Source organism: Scyliorhinus torazame, chromosome 13, assembly GCF_047496885.1.
Source record: "Scyliorhinus torazame isolate Kashiwa2021f chromosome 13, sScyTor2.1, whole genome shotgun sequence".
NCBI classification, from domain to species: domain Eukaryota; kingdom Metazoa; phylum Chordata; class Chondrichthyes; order Carcharhiniformes; family Scyliorhinidae; genus Scyliorhinus; species Scyliorhinus torazame.
The window spans coordinates 152,209,857-152,228,665 of record NC_092719.1 but is presented as its reverse complement, the minus strand read 5'-3'; the positions used below and the strand labels follow the sequence as shown (position 1 = coordinate 152,228,665).

Below are 18,809 nucleotides of genomic sequence, written 5' to 3'. Positions count from 1 at the left end.
CAAGCCCATTCACTTAACCTATCCAAATCCCTCTGCACTTTTTGCTTTACCACTCATCTTAGTGTCATCTGCAAACTTGGACACATTGCCCTTCGTCCCCAACTCCAAATCATCGATGTAAATTGTGAACAACTGTGGGCCCAACACTGATCCCTGAGGGACACCACTAGCTACTGATTGCCAACCAGAGAAACACCCGTTAATCCCCACTCTTTGCTTTCTATTAATTAACCAATCCTCTATCCATGCTACTACTTTCCCCTTAATGCCATGCATCTTTATCTTATGCAGCAACCTTTTGTGTGGCACCTTGTCAAAGGCTTTCTGGAAATCCAGATATACCACATCCATTTGCTCCCCGTTATCTACCGCACTGTTAATGTCCTCAAAAAATTCCACTAAATTAGTTAGGCACGACCTGCCCTTTATGAACCCATGCTGCATCTGCCCAATGGGACAATTTCCATCCAGATGCCTCGCTATTTCCTCCTTGATGATAGATTCCAGCATCTTCCCTACTACCGAAGTTAAGCTCACTGGCCTATAATTACCCGCTTTCTGCCTACCTCCTTTTTTAAACAGTGGTGTCACGTTTGCTAATTTCCAATCCGCTGGGACAACCCAGAGTCTAGTGAATTTTGGTAAATTATCACTAGTGCATTTGCAATTTCCCTAGCCATCTCTTTTAGCACTCTGGGATGCATTCCATCAGGGCCAGTTGACTTGTCTACCTTTAGCCCCATTAGCTTGCCCATCACTACCTCCTTAGTGATAACAATCCTCTCAAGGTCCTCACCTGTCATAGCCTCATTTCCATCAGTCACTGGCATGTTATTTGTGTCTTCCACTGTGAAGACCGACCCAAAAAATCTGTTCACTTCCTCAGCCATTTCCTCATCCCCCATTATTAAATCTCCCTTCTCATCCTCTAAAGTACCAATATTTACCTTAGCCACTCTTTTTTGTTTTATATATTTGTAGAAACTTTTACCATCTGTTTTTATATTCTGAGCAAGTTTACTCTCATAATCCAACTTATACTTCTTTATAGCTTTTTTGGTAGCTTTCTGTTGCCCCCTAAAGATTTCCCAGTCCTCTAGTCTTCCACTAATCTTTGCTACTTTGTACGCTTTTTCCTTCAATTTGATACTCTCCCTTTTTCTCCTTAGACATCCACGGTCGATTTCCCCTCCTTCTACCGTCCTTCCTTTTTGTTGGTATAAACCTTTGCTGAGCACTGTGAAAAATCGCTTGGAAGGTTCTCCACTGTTCCTCAACTGTTTCACCATAAAGTCTTTGCTCCCAGTCTACCTTAGCTAGTTCCTCTCTCATCCCATTGTAATCTCCATTGTTTAAGCACAAAACACTAGTGTTTGATTTTACCTTCTCATCCTCCATCTGTATTTTAAATTCCACCATATTGTGATCGCTCCTTCCGAGAGGATCCCTAACTATGAGATCCTGAATCAATCCTGTCTCATTACACAGGACCAGATCTAGGACCCCTTGTTCCCTCGTAGGTTCCATTACATACTGTTCTAGGAAACTATCACGGATACATTCTATAAACTTCTCCTCAAGGCTGCCTTGATCGACCTGGTTAAACCAATCGACCTGTAGATTAAAATCTCCCATGATAACTGCTGTACCATTTCTACATGCATCAGTTATTTCTTTGTTTATTGCCTGCCCCTCCATAATGTTACTATTTGGTGGCCTATAGACTACTCCTATCAGTGACTTTTTCGCCTTACTATTCCTGATTTCCACCCAAATGGATTCAACCTTATCCTCCATAGCACCGATGTCATCCCTTACTATTGCCCTGATGTCATCCTTAATTAACAGAGCTACACCACCTCCCTTACCATCCACTCTGTCCTTCCGAATAGTTTGATACCCTCGGATAGTTAACTCCCAGTCGTGACCATCCTTTAACCATGTTTCAGTAATGGTCACTAAATAGTAGTCATTCACGATGATTTGCGCCATCAACTCATTTACCTTATTCCGAATACTACGGGCATTCAGGTAATGTACACTTATGTTGTTTTTTTTTTTACCTCTGTTCTGAATCTTAACACCTCGATCAGTAACCTCTCCTAAATTACATTTCCTCTTAACTTTTCTCCTAATTTTCCTTGTCGTTGAACCCATGTCTTCATGTAACAACCTGCCGCGTTGCTTATATATATATATAAAATATATATGTATATATATATTTATAAGCATCCACACCTTAGTATTTATTTATTTTTTAAAGGGGTGGAAGATGTCATAATATCCACGCATGTATATAATGAAGTGCAGACAGGCAGTGATTGACACACATGAGGACCAGTGAGCACACGGCATGGTGCAGCCAATCACCAGACAGGACACCACCACTATAAAGCCAGAGGGCACTAGGTTTCCCGCTCTCTCGGGACCCAGCCACTGAGACAGTCAGAGTCCACGTGCTAGCACAGTGCAAACACCATGCTGTTTGCTAGTAGGTCTGGTCAGGCTGGTACAAGGTCTCCAGTCAGTTCAGTATAGTGTCGACCCACAGTTAAATATGTATGTTAGTTCAATCGTTCAATAAAACCGTGTTGGATCTTCTACAGTGTTAGAGGTCTGTTTCTCGCATCGCTGCATCAAGTTCAGTCCACACCGAACCGACCGGCCTAACCCATCAGCGTCTACCTGGCAATGTGGAAAATTATCTAGGTTTGTTCTGTATTCAAAATGCAGGACAAATCCAACCCAGTGAATGAACACCCCATCAGTGTACTCTCAATAATCAGTAAAGTGATGCTAAGTCAGCAATAACCTGCACACTGATGTTCAATTGGAGTTCAACCAGGGCCATTCAGCTACTGACCTCATTTCAGCCTTGTTCTAAACATAGACGAAAGAGTTGAACTAAAAAGGTGAGGTGAGGGTGATTGCCCTTGATATCAAGGCAACATTTGACCAAGTGTGACATCAAGGAACCCTGGCAAAACTGGAGTCATTGGGAATAAAGAGGAAAATCTTTCCATTGTTTGGAAAATCTTTCCATGGCAGAAAAGAAGTTGGTTGTCAGGGATCAATGATCTCATTCTCAGGACATCACTACAAGAATTCCTCAGGGCCCTATGCCAAATCATCTTCAGCTGTTTCATCAATGACCTTCCCTGCATCAAAAAGTCAGAAGTGGTGATGTTCACTGATGATTGAATGATGTTCAGCACCATTTGTGACTCCTCAGATACTGAAGCAGCCAGTGCCCATATACAGCAAGACTGGGCAATACAGGCCTGGCTGATAAGTAGCAAGTAAATCTAAGACATAAGGGCCAGTCAATGACCGCCTCCATCAAAGGTTGCCGTACCGGCTGAGATTATTCATGAAGACCCCACTTCTCAACGTTGTTCCTCGCCTGAGGTGTGATGATCATCAAGTTAAATCACCACCAGTCAGCTCTCCTTCTCAAAGGGGAAAGCAGCCTATGGTCATCTAGGGCTATGGTGACTTTACTTTACTTTTACCAACACTAGAGAATTGAACCATTTCCCTTTGACATTCAATGGCATTGCCATCGCTTAATCCTCGACTATCAAATTCCTGGGAATTACCACTGATCAGAAAGTGAACTGGACCACTCATATCAACATTGTTGCTACAAGACCAGGTCAGATGCTGGGAATTCTACAGTGAGTAACTTACTTCCTGACTCCCCAAAGCCTGTCCACAATCTACAATATTCAAGTGAGGAGTGTAATGGAGTACTCTCCACTTGCTGGATGAGTGCAGCTCTAACAACACTCTGGAAGCTGGACACTATCCAGGACAAAGCAACTGCTTTATTGACACCCCTTCCACAAACATTCAGTCCATCCACCACCGAATCACAGTGGCAACCGTGTGTATCATCTACAAGATGCACTGCAGCAACTCACCACGGTTCCTTAAGCAGCACCTTCCAAATCCACAACCTCTACAACCTAGAAGGACATGGGCAGCAAATTCATGGGAACATCACCACCTGCAAGTTCCCCTCCAAGGGGAACACACCATCCTGACTTGGAACTATATTGTCGTTCCTTCACTGTGGCTGGGTCAAAATTCTGTAATTCCTTTCCTAACAGCACTGTGGGCATTCCTACACCACATGGACTGCAGCAGTTCAAGAGGACAGTTCACCACTACCTTCTCGTAGGCAATTAGGGATGGGCAACAAATGCTGAACTAGCAATGCCGTCCACATCCCGTGAAATAATTTAAAAAAGAAGGCATGTTGTAATTCACCAGTAATGGTTGTTAAGGAAGCTATGTCACTATTGGCGCAAGTGAAAGCATGTCAAGATGTTGCTCCATGCCTCCAGTGACTGTAATTCTTTCATTTACATTGTAGCATTGCCATTGAAGTTGGAGTCACCAACTATCATAGTTAAGTAACATAAATGTAGCACTAGGAGATTGCTTCTCTCATTGCTAACACTTACTTTAGGATCACTTGTTAAAAAAAGTCCATTTATCATGTCCAGTACATTAAGAAGAACTTACCAGTAAACAAACTCAACTTTACATCAGCAAAAAAAATGACTACAATAGTCACCCTGTTACATTAGGAAAGTTACATATATCTACATTCACCAATGAAATAAACAATTCCAATGATTCACATTCTACCTTTGAGACCAATAATATATCTGTGAAACGATTTGTGTCTGCCTCCAGAATTTTTGTCACAAATATGACTGTCATCCCATTCAGCATAAAGGGGACAGAAGCACGAGGAACAGGAAAGAACAAGTAGACAAATGGGTTTTGCAAGAAATAATTAATGAACATTAAACCTTTAGACAGTAAAAACATGCTTACTGCATTAGTCTATGTAAAGGGTAAAAAGGAAATTCCAGAAAGTATGGAATTAAAACAGAAAATGTGGGAACTATTCAGCAGATCAGGCAGCATCGTGGAGAGACAAACTGAGTTAACGGGCTGAGCTATATGAGGCACCATTGTACCTGTTCCACCCCCATCCCTCGGCCCTGTTAAAAAGTCAGGGGGAAGCACACCCAGGTGAAAGACGGTTACCCTGCAATCGTTTAATGGGCAATTAACTCTTAATAGGCCGAATGCCAGATTACCATACCTCAGGGGTAGAAGGTTCTGCCACAGAGACCTGCCAGCCAATCAGAGAGTGTGTTTGTGTGTCAGGGAGTGCTGATCAGCAAGGTGGGGTGGGGTCTGGGATTTGACAGGCCATGGGGAGAGGGGAACCTGGGGGGGGGGGGGCAGAATGGGGAGGAAATTCCATGAGCGCACTGATGCACTACCAATTACGACAAAGACAAGAGTAGTGGAATAATCGAGGCGTTATTGAGCAAAGATGTTGTGCCTCCTGTAGCTGCTACCAGAATGGCTGCAGCACTGGCGAGCACACACATTTATACGCCGCCTACTGGGCGGAGTCAGCAGGCAGGGATTTACCCATGTACCTCTAGGATACGTTTCTTACCGTAATATATATAATACAGCTAGTGGTGACTACCACACGATCAATTAAGGAGGAACCAACCCTTGCCCACCATCTGCCTGTGCAGGGAAACCTGCAGTCTGGCTGATCTGGGTGGGCCTCTCCCACTGCTGATAAAATTGCAGTGGGGGCAGATGCAGGTGGATAGCTGGCAAGTAGCCTGCCCACAGGGTTTAACGTGTTCCGCCACCACCTGTAAACACGCAAGCAAACCCGCGAGCAGGATAGCATTAAATCCAGCCCCATGTTTCAGATCTGTGCCCTTTCAGCACAATTATTTATTCTCATGACAGGTCATTGACCTGAAACTCTGTTCATCTCTCCGCAGATGCTTCCAGTTCTGCTGTATATTTATAGCACTTTCTGTTTTTACATTATACTATATATAGTGAGAGCGTGAAAACGGAGAGCTCAAAAAACGGAGAAAATCGTTTGGGTTTTTCCATTTTCACGCTCCGTCTCTGGAGTACTGCAAACCATGCCTCGGAAGTCCAGGAAACTCATTTTCAAACAGTAGCATGTCATTCGCAAGCACGCTATCCAGACTTTCCTCCCGCCTCACAGAATATTCACCGGGCACCAGAATGATGTCACGCTGGTGTCATTTACAACAGGTCTACAAAAGCATGAACCTGGTGGCTTCACCTCTGAGGGGGATATTAGAGGTGAGCGTTCAGGGAACCATGGTTCTCCAGGCTCTTCACTGCTCAGGAGAGGATTTGGGAGACACAGGTAAGCCGGGGCTGGGTTCAGTCACTGAATCATGGAGGGTGTGGTCACTCGAAGGTCTTACCTTTCATTCACCGGGGTGCCCCTTGTTTTAAGGGTGTTTTAAAGGCATCACTTCCTGTGTCCTCCTTGCTGGGCTTGCTATGGGCAAATCACCACAGAGTGGGTCCCCATCCTTACTGGGAGCTGGAAAGTGGGTGGGGGCTTGTGAATACTGGGGCGGCTGTGGAGTTCCTGGGTGGGGTCCCATGAGAGGCAAGGCTTCAAGGACAGAGTGGGGTTCTCAGGAATGGATTGCATCCCTGCCTCATGAGGAATAAAGACTCTCTCACTTGGGGAAGCACAACTGAACTGGGTAAAACGTCATCCTCAGGTTCAACTCTGAGGGCCCTCTTGACTATCAATTCCACTTGTCTGACGTTTGTCTCTCAGGAATAAGTAGGTAGGGCTGTTAAATGGGAGAATGAGGGTGCCCTCTGAATATATGTGGGCCATGCTAATTGCAGGCTTCACACTAATCAGCTGTGCCTCGTCAGTCACAAGAGGCATTAGTTAACTTGATGTGCGATTTCAGCCTTCATTGACAAGTCAATTGTGCAGTGAAATGTGCAGAGCTAAAATTCACTACCACCTATTGCCATCCTTCACTTCCTTGCTCTCATCTCTCACCCAGACACTCCTTGGTGAGTCTTGTTGCCGTTCCGAGGCGAGGTGCCCAATGGAGGTCCCTCTATGGATGACCCCCCCTTTAACATCGGGGACCTGGGGTGGAGGGTGTTGCATGCAGTAATCACAAACAACCTTAGGTTGCATAGGTTCATGAACTCCCAAGATGCCTACCTTATTTGCAGCCTTGTGGAGTCTGTGGAGCATGTGTCTATAAGTTGTTTTGAACTGCACTCCCTTTTTAGTTATTTAAAAAACCTTTTGTTACTGGTTTGTTTGCACTTCAGCCCCACGCTCCTGATCTATGGGTACCCGGTGAGGAGAGAGACAGGGAAGGAGGAGGATCTCCTCGTGAATCTGCCCCTAGGCCTGGCCAAAATCGCCATTAGCAGGTCCAAGCAACGGACCCCCAAGGGTGTCATCCGACCCGACTGTCTGTCCTGTACCACGGCTACATTCGCAGTTGGGTGTTCCTGGAGAGGGAGGTGTCAACAGGCATCATCGAGGCCTTCCGTTATAGTGGCTTATTGATCACATTTTAGATGATGTTTTAAGTTTAATTCGTGATTTGTTTTTGTTCAAGGCAGTACCCCTTAAGAGGCTGTCCCTTTTACTTTGTCCCTCTGTTTGTTTGATTTAGTTTAATTGGTTTGCACAAAATAGTGGAGTCCCAAGCATTGAACCCCAATGCGGATAAAAAAGTTTGCATCCCATAGGATACACTTATGTGAGCCCCAGTGCAAGGCTCCATTATGAAGTCTATCATCATTCACTCAGTTACAGGTCATGACAAGGGACTTATTTAAGGTGCCCTGTGAGGACGCAGTTGCAGGGGCCGTCCATCCATTCAATAGCCCTGTCACCTAAAATGAGGGGGAGGGGGGAGGGGGGGGGGTTGGTGGCGTTGTTGAGACTGGTAAGGAGAAATTTGCTGGGATGGTGATTACGTTTCCGTGGGGCGAGCGTATCTGCGGGAGGCTGCCAAGATTGCGGCATGATTCGGGTGGGGGGAAAAAAATTCTCTAAGGGGCTCAAAATTCCACGAGAAATCCCGCCGATGTCATCAGCGGAATTTGCACCGTTTTTCCCATCTGAACTGAAACTGTTGCCATTTTTTGATAAAATTCGCCCAGCTTTACTTCCCGTTGTACAATTTTGTCAATCATTTTTTGACAAGCTAAGCCCGCAGTTGTGGGTTTATGTTCATGTAAAATCATCTGTCTGATCCAACAATCACATTCCACAAAATCTCAAATTGTTTTATGCAGAAGTTATCTTCTGCGATTTCTTCACTTCAGAAATTAAGGTTAACGTGCAGGTTCAGTCAGCAGTTAGGAAGGCAAATGCAATGTTAGCATTCATGTCGAGAGGGTCAGAATACAAGACCAGGGATGTACTTCTGAGGCTGTATAAGGCTCTGGCCAGACCCCATTTGGAGTATTGTGAGCAGTTTTGGGCCCCGTATCTGAGGAAAGATGTGCTGGCCTTGGAAAGGGTCCAGAGGAGGTTCACAAGAATGATCCCTGGAATGAAGAACTTGGCGCATGAGGAACAGTTGAGGACTCTGGGTCTGTGCTCGTGGGAGTTTAGAAGGATGAGGGGGATCTTATTGAAACTTACAGGATACTGCGAAGCCTGGATAGAGTGGACGTGGAGAGGATATTTCCACTTGTAGGAAAAACTAGAAGCAGAGGACACAATCTCAGACCAAAGGGACAATACTTTAAAACAGAGATGAGGAAGAATTTCTTCAGCCAGAGGGTGGTGAATCTGTGGAACTCCTTGCCGCAGAAGGCTGTGGAGGCCAAATCACTGAGTGTCTTTAAGACAGAGATAGATAGGTTCTTGATTAATAACGGGATCAGAGGTTATGGGGAAAAGGCAGGAGAATGGGGATGTCAAAAATATCAGCCACGATTGAATGACGGAGCAGACTCGATGGGCCGCATGGCCTAATTCTGCTCCTATGTCTTATGGTCTAAATGGAAATCCTTAAAGTTTGAAATAAATGTTTAAACAAAATAAATCTTGCAAATCTCATGGGGATGAAATTTAACAAGGCACAAAATGGGGGGAATTTTGATTTTGTGTGACATGTAAAACAAACAATATTGATGCACATGTCTCTCAATTTCCATTCCCTTTGCCTCAGTATGGATGCAATGTCTAAAAGGGTGATGTTCGCAGATTCAAGAATGACTTTCAGAAGGGATCTGGGTATCAATGTGAAAAGTAATCATTTTCATTTTAGGGCTACGGGGAAACAGCAGACAAGATAAAACCAACTGAATAGCTATTTCAAAGCTTCAGCAAAAGGTACAATCACCTGTGCTGTACGATTCTGCGAGCAGAATTTTACTGGCCCCGGGGTTGTGGCTTGACAGTCAGTGGGCGTGCTAAATAGTGAGCAGCCACGTTGGGACAGCTCCTTGAGGCAGCCCCTCTGCTGGGGCATCTCCCAATGGCAGAGCATCGATGCGGAGTGACTGCCCATTCCAAGGAGGCGGGCAGTTAATTTACTTATGAGAAGGCCCTGATGGAACCATTTTATGGAGCTGATGATGGAACATCTTCCCCAACTACCTCCCAATCGCCAACCCCCCGCCCCCGCCACATAAGGAGGTCATCCACTTCAAGGAGGCAGCAACCCTAATTCTCTAAGTCCCAAAAAGTGGGCCATAAGTCAGAGAAAGCAACCATCTCCTTGGAGGGGTTTCCCTCCAACCCTTGGCCCCCTTTTCATTTCCTCCTTTAACTTTTGGAGGCTTGAGTTTTCCTGCCTGACCCTGCTCTTCCAGTGGCACTACTGAAGTCTGCCATACAACCCAGCTCCATGATTCTATGAGGGAGTATAAATATGTGTCAATCCTTTGCAGTTTTCATGCAGTTGTGGACAGAGGTTGTGAATTTAAATCCTGAAAGCACATTAAAAATCTTGAATAAATTTCAATAAAGATGGTGTTTGGCTAATTCAGTCACTTTAAATTAGTAGTTCCAGTATTATATGCTACAATTCTGTTGTTATCGAACAACAAATCTTATGACTCACTGTGAGTAATATCATGGGCCATCTCATTGCAATATATTAAAACATCTTCCATCTGTAGATGCCTCCAGTGTGAATTCCTGTGTCCACATTTATATTATAAGCACATCACAATGTTATTAGTGATGGCTCTGTAGTCGTTCTGTTTAACATCAACCAGCTACTCAGCACAGTCAGCAGAGAAACTCCTCAGCTTTAACTAACTATATGACTTTGCTTCCCAAATTGTTGTAAGTTTTTCTACAGCTCTAAATAATAATGCCCAATCAAAACAGTATTTGAAACCAAAGATAGCATGGGCTTTGAAATGGCCCATGTTGCTCCCCGACTGACAGCTATTGACCATCACATTCACATTTTGGGGTCAGAATGGAGCTAATTCCACACCTCTTGCCCCTACTCCCCCACTCCCTTTGTTACCACCTGGCCCATATTTATTTTAATTTAAGATCGAGTGGGTCTCATCGCTGCAAATTCACTCCTGGTTACTGCCTGGGTGGTGCATTAAAAAACACCCCCTCCTCTCTTCCACCACCACCACAATCACCATGAGCTGAATGTCAAAATAAATACATTTGTTCTTCCTTTTAGCCCTTAATTTTCATCCTTCTCTTCCCAATCAGGAGCCGCCATTCTTTATTGGGTGCATTTCACTTCTACCACTCAGTTAAAAAGGTTCAGCAATTGGCTGTACATTTTACCCACCATTGCGTGTAAACGTATCGGGCTGGATTCTCCATTTCTGACACCAAGTGTTGATGCCAGCGGAGCACATGTGGACATTCATGACAGAAAAATCCACACAAAACCCTCACCGTTTCCAGTACCAGTGCGTGAGCACCGGCGCCAAGTGAAACCCCCGCGGATTGGTCCAAACACAGCCGGAGAATGGCCGGGTCCCGGTCAAGCCATACAACATGGTGCCGGCCGTGCGCGAACACAACCCGCAAACCGCGACCCCACAGCCCATCCCCTGGCCATCCATCACCAGTCCCTCACGGCCGAGTGTGGCGGCGCTAGACACTGTCCGCAGCCGGCACATGGGTTCCCGCAAGCTTAGGACCACACCTGGCCTGTGCCATTGGGAACACAGCCCATCGGGGGTGGAACATTGCGGTGGACCGGCCGATGATGCGCCAACAGCATTGAAGGCAGTGCATGGCGCGCGTCACGATGACGCCAGTTTGGACGTGGCGAAGCATGGTGGACCGGCTTCAAACTAGCGCTGGCCGCTATTCCAGCGTCCAAATCCATTCTCCGTTCAATTGTCGATCACGATTTTGGCGTCGGGCGATGGAGAATCCAGCCCATAGCCAATGAGTGACCACATGTATCTATAATATAGAGTGTATTCCATCAAGACCTGGCTGTCATAATATACACCAGTATATCATAGTGCAGACACACACACACACACTGATGGACATGCAGTGGGTCCAATCAGCATACACAACACCGCAGCCAATCACCAGTGAGAGCACACGCACTATAAAGACAGGTGACAGGAGAGTTCCCGCTCTTTCTAGTATCAGTCAGCTCGGAGCACAGAGCTCGCAGCCTGCAACACAGACATTCACCATGTGCTGAGTGCATCACCTGGTTAGGACTAGGCAAGGGTCAACAATTAAAGCTGGTATTTCATTTACCCACAGTTCAAGTATGTTAACATAGTTAACCTTATAATAAAATAGAGTTGCACCACTTCAAGTGTTGGTGACCTGTTTGTGATCCAGAACACCCAACACATCACTGGCTACACAATGAGCTGGAAAACAATTGCATGTATTCACTGTGGGATATATTCTGTGTGTGATGGTCACCTGCCAAACCTTCTTAATGCTGCCGGAGGGCTTTAAAACAGTTTCTTCACTTTGGGTTTATTAATTAATTTGTCAGCTCCTCAAATGGTCCGGCCCTGACAGCCTGATGCACTTGGTCAGATACATGTCTGCACAGCCGGTAAGTAGTTGTCATATTTAACAGATGTTATTCAGCAGTTTGTAGGACCACTTTCAAGCTAAGTATTGTTTAGGACTAACATTTGATTGAAGGAGCAATTCAGGCTGATGAAACTGTTAACTATATGGATTAATTGTTTCATTCTAAAATCCAAGCTGTGAAAAGATTTGACAAAATCTGTAGTGTGAAGTCTATGGCAGGTATTAAATATGGTTTATTGACCAAAGTTACAATAGATTCCCAGAATACTAATGCATTTTAGTCAATACTGGCTGTTGCACATTTTGTGAAGTGTCAGTATAATCAATAAACTAATATATGCTCACTGCACTGGTGAAATGCATGTTTCTTGGTCAATACAATACACAGATAAGGCATTGAAACTGCCTATTGTTACCAAGTAAGTGAAATTACCTCTCAGTCTTATTTTCGATTCAGCACTTACTCCCAGCATCAACAGAATTAGAAATTCAATTGGAATTTAATTTGCTTGCCTTCGCCCTCCAACCTGCTTTGAAGTGAACAGACATATTCCAAGATATTTGAAACCTTGTTAACAACAGCAATACAGAGTTCTGTACAGGGTTTTGCATGTTTCACTTTCCGGTGCATTTGGTATTCTTCTAAAAACATCTTTATGACTTTTCATGTTAGAGATTTTATCTGGCAATTTTTGTGGCATATTTCTTACTTTCTTGGAGCTTAATGGCCTGTTTCCATTATATCCACTGATGGTCTAATGGTGAGCATCTGGGGCCCTGGCTCCTGGATAGCTTTATGCATCTGACTTGCTGACCATTACGCACTTTGTTTATTTTCAGTGCAAGCTTCAAGTTTGAACCATGTACTGGGCAAAATAAGATCAGCCATTGGAAACTGGCCGGCACAGAGCAATTCCTCAATAAATATTTAGAGATCAGCCACATTATAAACTGGTTCATTTGTAAAAGACAAGTTACAAGTGACTAAATTATCCTGAAGTGTAATCCTTCTTCAAGCCATGAATAAGACGAAAAGCAAAACAGTGAAACTGGCATGGACATGGGGATAAAACACACCCATTCTGATGAAATTGTTTTTGTTGCGTTGTTCGTGTACCAGTCTTCCTGCAAAAATTGGTACTTTCCAGGTTCCCTATAGATGACAGATTAATATTAGAAATGCAACTTCTTTAGCTGAAATTTTTTTTCATCAGAAATTGATTGCCTTTGCTTTTTTGACTCCATTCTACAAATGACAGCTAACATCAGTAAATTACATACAGCATCCCCTTGTATACTGTTGCTCCAAATGACAACACACATAATTGTGCGACTATCGAAAGACTAAGCAAATAAGCCTATAGCTTCCAGGTTCCCCAGCATCGCATTTAGGGAATACCCCTATGATGCACTGGGAATCCCTTTCGGAAGTTCCCACATAAGGGTTTACATGGCAATTGCCCAGAACTGCAAATCTACTTTGGACAATTGCTCTGAGCAGGGAACCTTCTGACAGAAGCAATTGAAATTGCAAACTTAGGATGAGTTACTGGGAAAGAGTTAGAGGGAAAAAAAACGTCACTTCTAACACTTCTAACACCCCCACTCCCCCCATCCCCCAGCCCCCACTTCAGGACTGACAACTTCCTCCGAAACTGAGTACCCTCCTCCCGGACTGCCCCCCCCCACCTCTCCAAGGTCTAACAACCCCCTCTCTCAGACTGATCTTCTGCGGTCTGACCCCGCCCCTCCTCCCAGCCCAACCCAACCCTCACGGGCCGACTCCCCCCTCTCCGGCCCGTCCCCTCCTCCCCGACCTCACATGTGGTGCGACCCGATTTGATCCACCCCTCCAGACTGATACCCCTCAGGTCCAAACCCCTTACGGTGTAACCATTTCCAACCCCTCTCCTGACTCCCACCCTGGGATGACTCAGTCCGAGACCCTCCCCACTGGAGTGGATGGCCCCTCCTCCCGGGCTGACCTTCCTCCCAAACTGCGCCCCCCCGCCTCCCACCTGGGTTAAGGTATAGTGGATAGTGTCCCTGCCTTTGGGTCAAAGGACCACTCCAGGACTTGATGGTCAAGGATGGTGCATGCATAATGTGACCAAACAGGTTGATAATCAATTTTAAAATCTTTTCAATACACCTGATGACAGGTGGTAAGAATAAGAGTTTTCTGGCCAGCCATACTGCAAAAAACAATGTCAAACCATTGCAGGAATTTACTCAATCATGGACCAATCTAGTGAAATTCCGAGGTCGCTAATGCCGTCTTGGGATATGATACCTGAGGGAGGAGGATGATTGGTGTGGGCCAGCTCAAATAACATTTAACGTAACAATAATTGTTTGATTGAATACAGGTGAATCATGATGATGATGACTGACAGTGAAAGGGTCCCAATGTGCTTATGTCACAAGGCCAACTCATTGAGTTATTTTTGAAGAAAATGGATCACAAAGAAACATTTTGAATGTTTTGTACATGTGGGATAAATAAAATTTGTCTTTGACAAATGGGAAAATATGAATATGGCAAAATCTGTCTATCATGAGGTCTTCAGACGAGTAGTCCAGAGACCTGGACTAATAGTCCAGAGAATGTGAGCTCAGGTCACACAGGGTAGTTTAGAATTTGAAATCAGTTTCAGAAATCTGTAAATTAGAAAAAGAACTGCCGACAGCAAAAGTGCCCATGAAGCTGTTGTAATGTCATAAACACCCAATAGATTCACTGAATGCCCATTAGGGAAAGATTTTTACTGTCTTTACTGTTGTGTTATGTTACTTCGAGTAACATAAGCTGCTACTTGATGTAGGCTTTGCTGAAGGATACTCCAGACTCTGAAATAAGTTCAATGTATTTATTGAGCGATTAACAATGCTCCTAAATGAGTTTGACTAATTGACTAAATGAGTCTGCTAATCTGACTCTAGTAACTCAGTCTACTCTGCTAACTATACAAGCTTGCTCCAGACTACGTGCTGGGGTGTGATGTTGTTGTTAATCAACCCTATCTTGCTCCCTAGGTTTCTGCCGGTGGAAGAGGCAGAACCTGTGTGCCTTGTCCTTTTTATAGTGGTCGTGTAGTGCCCCCTTGTGGTAATGCCACCTCTGGGTGTCCTGATTACCCATTGGTTGTGTCCTGATCTAATGACTCATTGGTTGCGTGTCTGCATATCATGACATTTACCTAGTCCAGCCTATATGTGACTTCAGACGCACGCCAATTTTTTTGACTGCCCTCTGAAGTGACCAAGCATACGTTGCAATTGTAAGTATGCCTGGGCAATAAATGTCACTTTCGCCAGCGATGTCTACATCCGAAGTATTATTTTCTAATCCATCACAGGAAGATCTTGTTCTTTTGTTGGCAGCATAGCTCCAATTTAAGGAACTATGTATGCTTGGTACATGGATTATATTCTGAAACTCCTAATCTACTCAGACACAAGCACTGATCTTTTACTTCCTTCAGTAACAATTCACCAAATATTCAGGTTTAGTGACCTTTCAAAATCAAATCCAAGAATAGAAAAGCATGTTTGACAAGACAAAAAAAAAAGTATGTCTACTTCGTAATCCAAATCATTTGCTATCTGATAATATTTTATTTTGTCCTGCTGCTTTTGCAGGTTGAGTGCCAAACTAAGCAAAAGGTGGTTCACTTAGGTCAAAAAAGTTGGAAATACATTTTTGAAGAAAAAGATCTGCTTCATAATAAATGAAATATGTTTGCACGTGTAGACCGATTCTTATTAATACAATAATAAGACAAGATGAGGGAATATTTATCACAATGCATATTTAGCAATCAACGGTAAAGGAATGACATTCACCCTTCAGCTTGAATAAATCTCCCCACAAGATTTAGCAGCCTCTGGCGCATAGAATTCCTCTTTCACGATGTTATTTGAATTTGCTGTCATCCTCAGAGGAACTGTTGGACGGTTGAACAGAGCAGGTAGCAGATAGATTGATCAACCAATTAGATTGGCATCCCATGCACCACCTTAAAACTTCACTCCCTCCACCACCGGCACATAATGGCAGCAGTGTTGATCATAGACAAAATGCAACAATACAACATGAGTCCATAATCTCTATCATTTAGAAGGATGAGTCACATGAGCACACCAGCACCTGCATTTACCCCTCCAAGTCACGTGCTGGCTTAGAAATATATGATTTTCCCTTCATTCTATCGCTGAATCAAAATTCTGGAACTCGTAACAGCATCCCTAACAGCACTATGGGTGCACCGAGAGCACACACACTACAGTGGTTCAAGAAGACAGCTCACTACTACCTTTTCAAGTACAATTACAGAAGCTGACATCCTGATCATAGCATCTGCATCCATGAGCAAACAATAAAAACAAACTGAAAAATTCTGACAGATGGCCAAGAAGGATGTAAAAATCACAAAGTATATATTCAACTTAAATCATTGTACAGAAAATAAAAAAAAGTTTGGGACTTACATATGGGAGAAACTTAAATAGTAAAACATTAACTTTAAACAGATATATTTTCATTTTCACTGATTTAAAAATAGCTGCTACATTTTGAATTTTCTTCCAAGGGAATGAGACTCCACAATTGTAAAATTAGTTTTACAGGGCTAGGCAGGTTGTTCATCAGTAATTATAATTCCCGACTAAGCAAAGTTTAGTTTTTCATTGTTATTTATAGGAAGCATAATGGGTAAACAGTACAAACACTGCAAGAGTGCACCCCATTGAGGAGTATGTGATTACTGTCAGCTTTTTAAAAAAAGTCAGCATCAGGAATCAGATGCCATTTGTTGACCTAATGTGCCAAACAAATGCACCCAAAGCAGCTTTCCCATTAGTGAGGGGGGGGGGGGGGTTGACTTGTTCTTACACGGAACCAGGTGGCAGGTAAGACCTAGAGTGGTGGGGCAAGCCTAGTGGGGCTGCTAACATGTTAGCATTGGGTTGTATTTCTTCGCTGAGCCTAGACAGAGCACTAAGGCTTTTCCTAGCCTCATTTCATCCCGTTATGGGTCTTAAGGCTGCATGTTACTTTTACCCTGTACAAATAAGGGCCAGGAGTTAAATTTACCTCATCCATGGTATTACAGAAATATTACTGACATAAGGCTGGGGACAGATATGGTGAAAAAAACAAAAGTACATGAGGCTGGCCTTTATACTAAGGTGTAAAGGTCAGAGGCTGGTCTGCCTCCGTTTGGCCAGCCTCACTACTGACATTTAACAGTTGTTAATTGGCTTGAGGCAGGCCTTCCACCCACATGGAGTCTGAAATCCAGCCTCAGAAAGCTGCCAGCCAATTAAATAACCCAGCAGTTTCAGCTGGTGACACAGTAGTAAGGTCACAGGACTAGTTATCTAGAGACCCAGGCCTGTGCTCTATGGATATGGGTTCAAATCCGAGTCGCTGCGACCGATTGAATTTAAATTGATAAAAATCTAGAATTTAAAGCTAGTACCAGTAATGGTGACCTTGAAACCATAGTCAATTGTCATAAAAAACAATCTGGTTCACAGATGTCACATCCTTTAGCGAAGGAAATCTGCTGGCCTAGCCTACACGTGAATCCAGATCCACAGCAATGTGGTTGACTCTGCAATGGCTTAGCAAGCCACTCAGTTGTATCAAACTGCTACAACGTCAAAAAGGATTGATGCCCGACCAACCACTCGGCGTCAATTTAGGCGCCAGAAATGAAAAGGGCAAACCCAGCCTTCTCAACCCTCTAAGGTCCTCCTGACTAATATCTGGGGGCTTGTGCCAAAATTTGATGAGCTGCCTGACAGACTGGTCAAATAACAGCCTGTCCTGGTCACACTCACTTTCTGCAGTGGAGCTTGGACTTGGGTAAGGGCAGTGGCAGGGTGCGAGAGGGTCGACAAGACAGGCGACGGGATGGAGATGCCCGAGGGGGCTGAGGTTTCTTTTGGGTGTTCACTAATGAGCACAGTGGATCCATGGAAGAGGCACCCCAACCTTTGGTCAGCCACCTCTGACCAGTGAAACTTGCCAGTTTGCGCACTTGACATGGGCTTCACCCACCATGGGTAAAATGCCAGTGGGAGCCTGAACTGGCGCTCCTCCCCTGCTGCTGGTAGAATTGCAGCAGGGTCAGGCGGATTGGTGCCAGTAACAGCACCCATTCCATGGCACCCAAGTTTTCACACATCCTGTCCCACCCCCCCATCCTCCACACCATGAGCGGCAAATGAGACAAAGTGAAACGAAGAGATAGGCATCCTTATATACAGAATCAGATGGGAACATTTCAAAGGCTTGCCCATGTTTTATTGTGTTCTAAAAAGCCATCTGTGCTGCTTCAACTTTGGTGTCGGCAGCAATTTGTTAGCTGGCCAATAATCTGTATTCAGAAAAATTCTCATTCTGATGTTACAGCAGCTCAAAAATCCTAATGACTAAATTGGACCAGGTTTTAGTTCTGTCTCAGTGTTCCACCTTGGTAACTTTGCCTAGTAACTGTTTGGCTCTGTGTCCTATTCAAATACTTGGGCAAAAGCAATACATATTCACATTTAAAATCAAATGGCTCTGTTGGAATTGTCTTGTGTGCGGCATTCTGACTTTCAGCTGGAAATTGAAATGATGTGAAATAAGCAGAGTTTTTGGTGCAGGAGTTGTGTTTTGAGATCTGTCTGAGCCCATTCAGATTAAGGAATGTAAACTGCCATTTCTCCTGAGGCACCTGCAGGCAAGGCAGCGTTCGGAGAAGGCAATATGGGCTAACAAGCCTGCTCTTTTTAAAGGCAGGCTGTACCTAAAGGGAAGCTGCCAAAACAATTGCTGCAATATTTAACATTTGTCGATGCAATGTAAGAAGGGTCTGTTTGCTCTTATGGGAAGAGAGAGGGGTCTATAGTGATGGAGGCAGCACTGGAA

General features: G+C 44.2%; 1 protein-coding gene across 3 annotated transcripts in view; it reads left to right on the top strand.

The window, feature by feature from the left end:
* Window positions 1-18,809, top strand: part of tafa1b (TAFA chemokine like family member 1b) — a 796,909-nt gene that overhangs the window by 765,005 nt on the left and 13,095 nt on the right. The gene's annotated exons all lie outside the window — the stretch shown is intronic.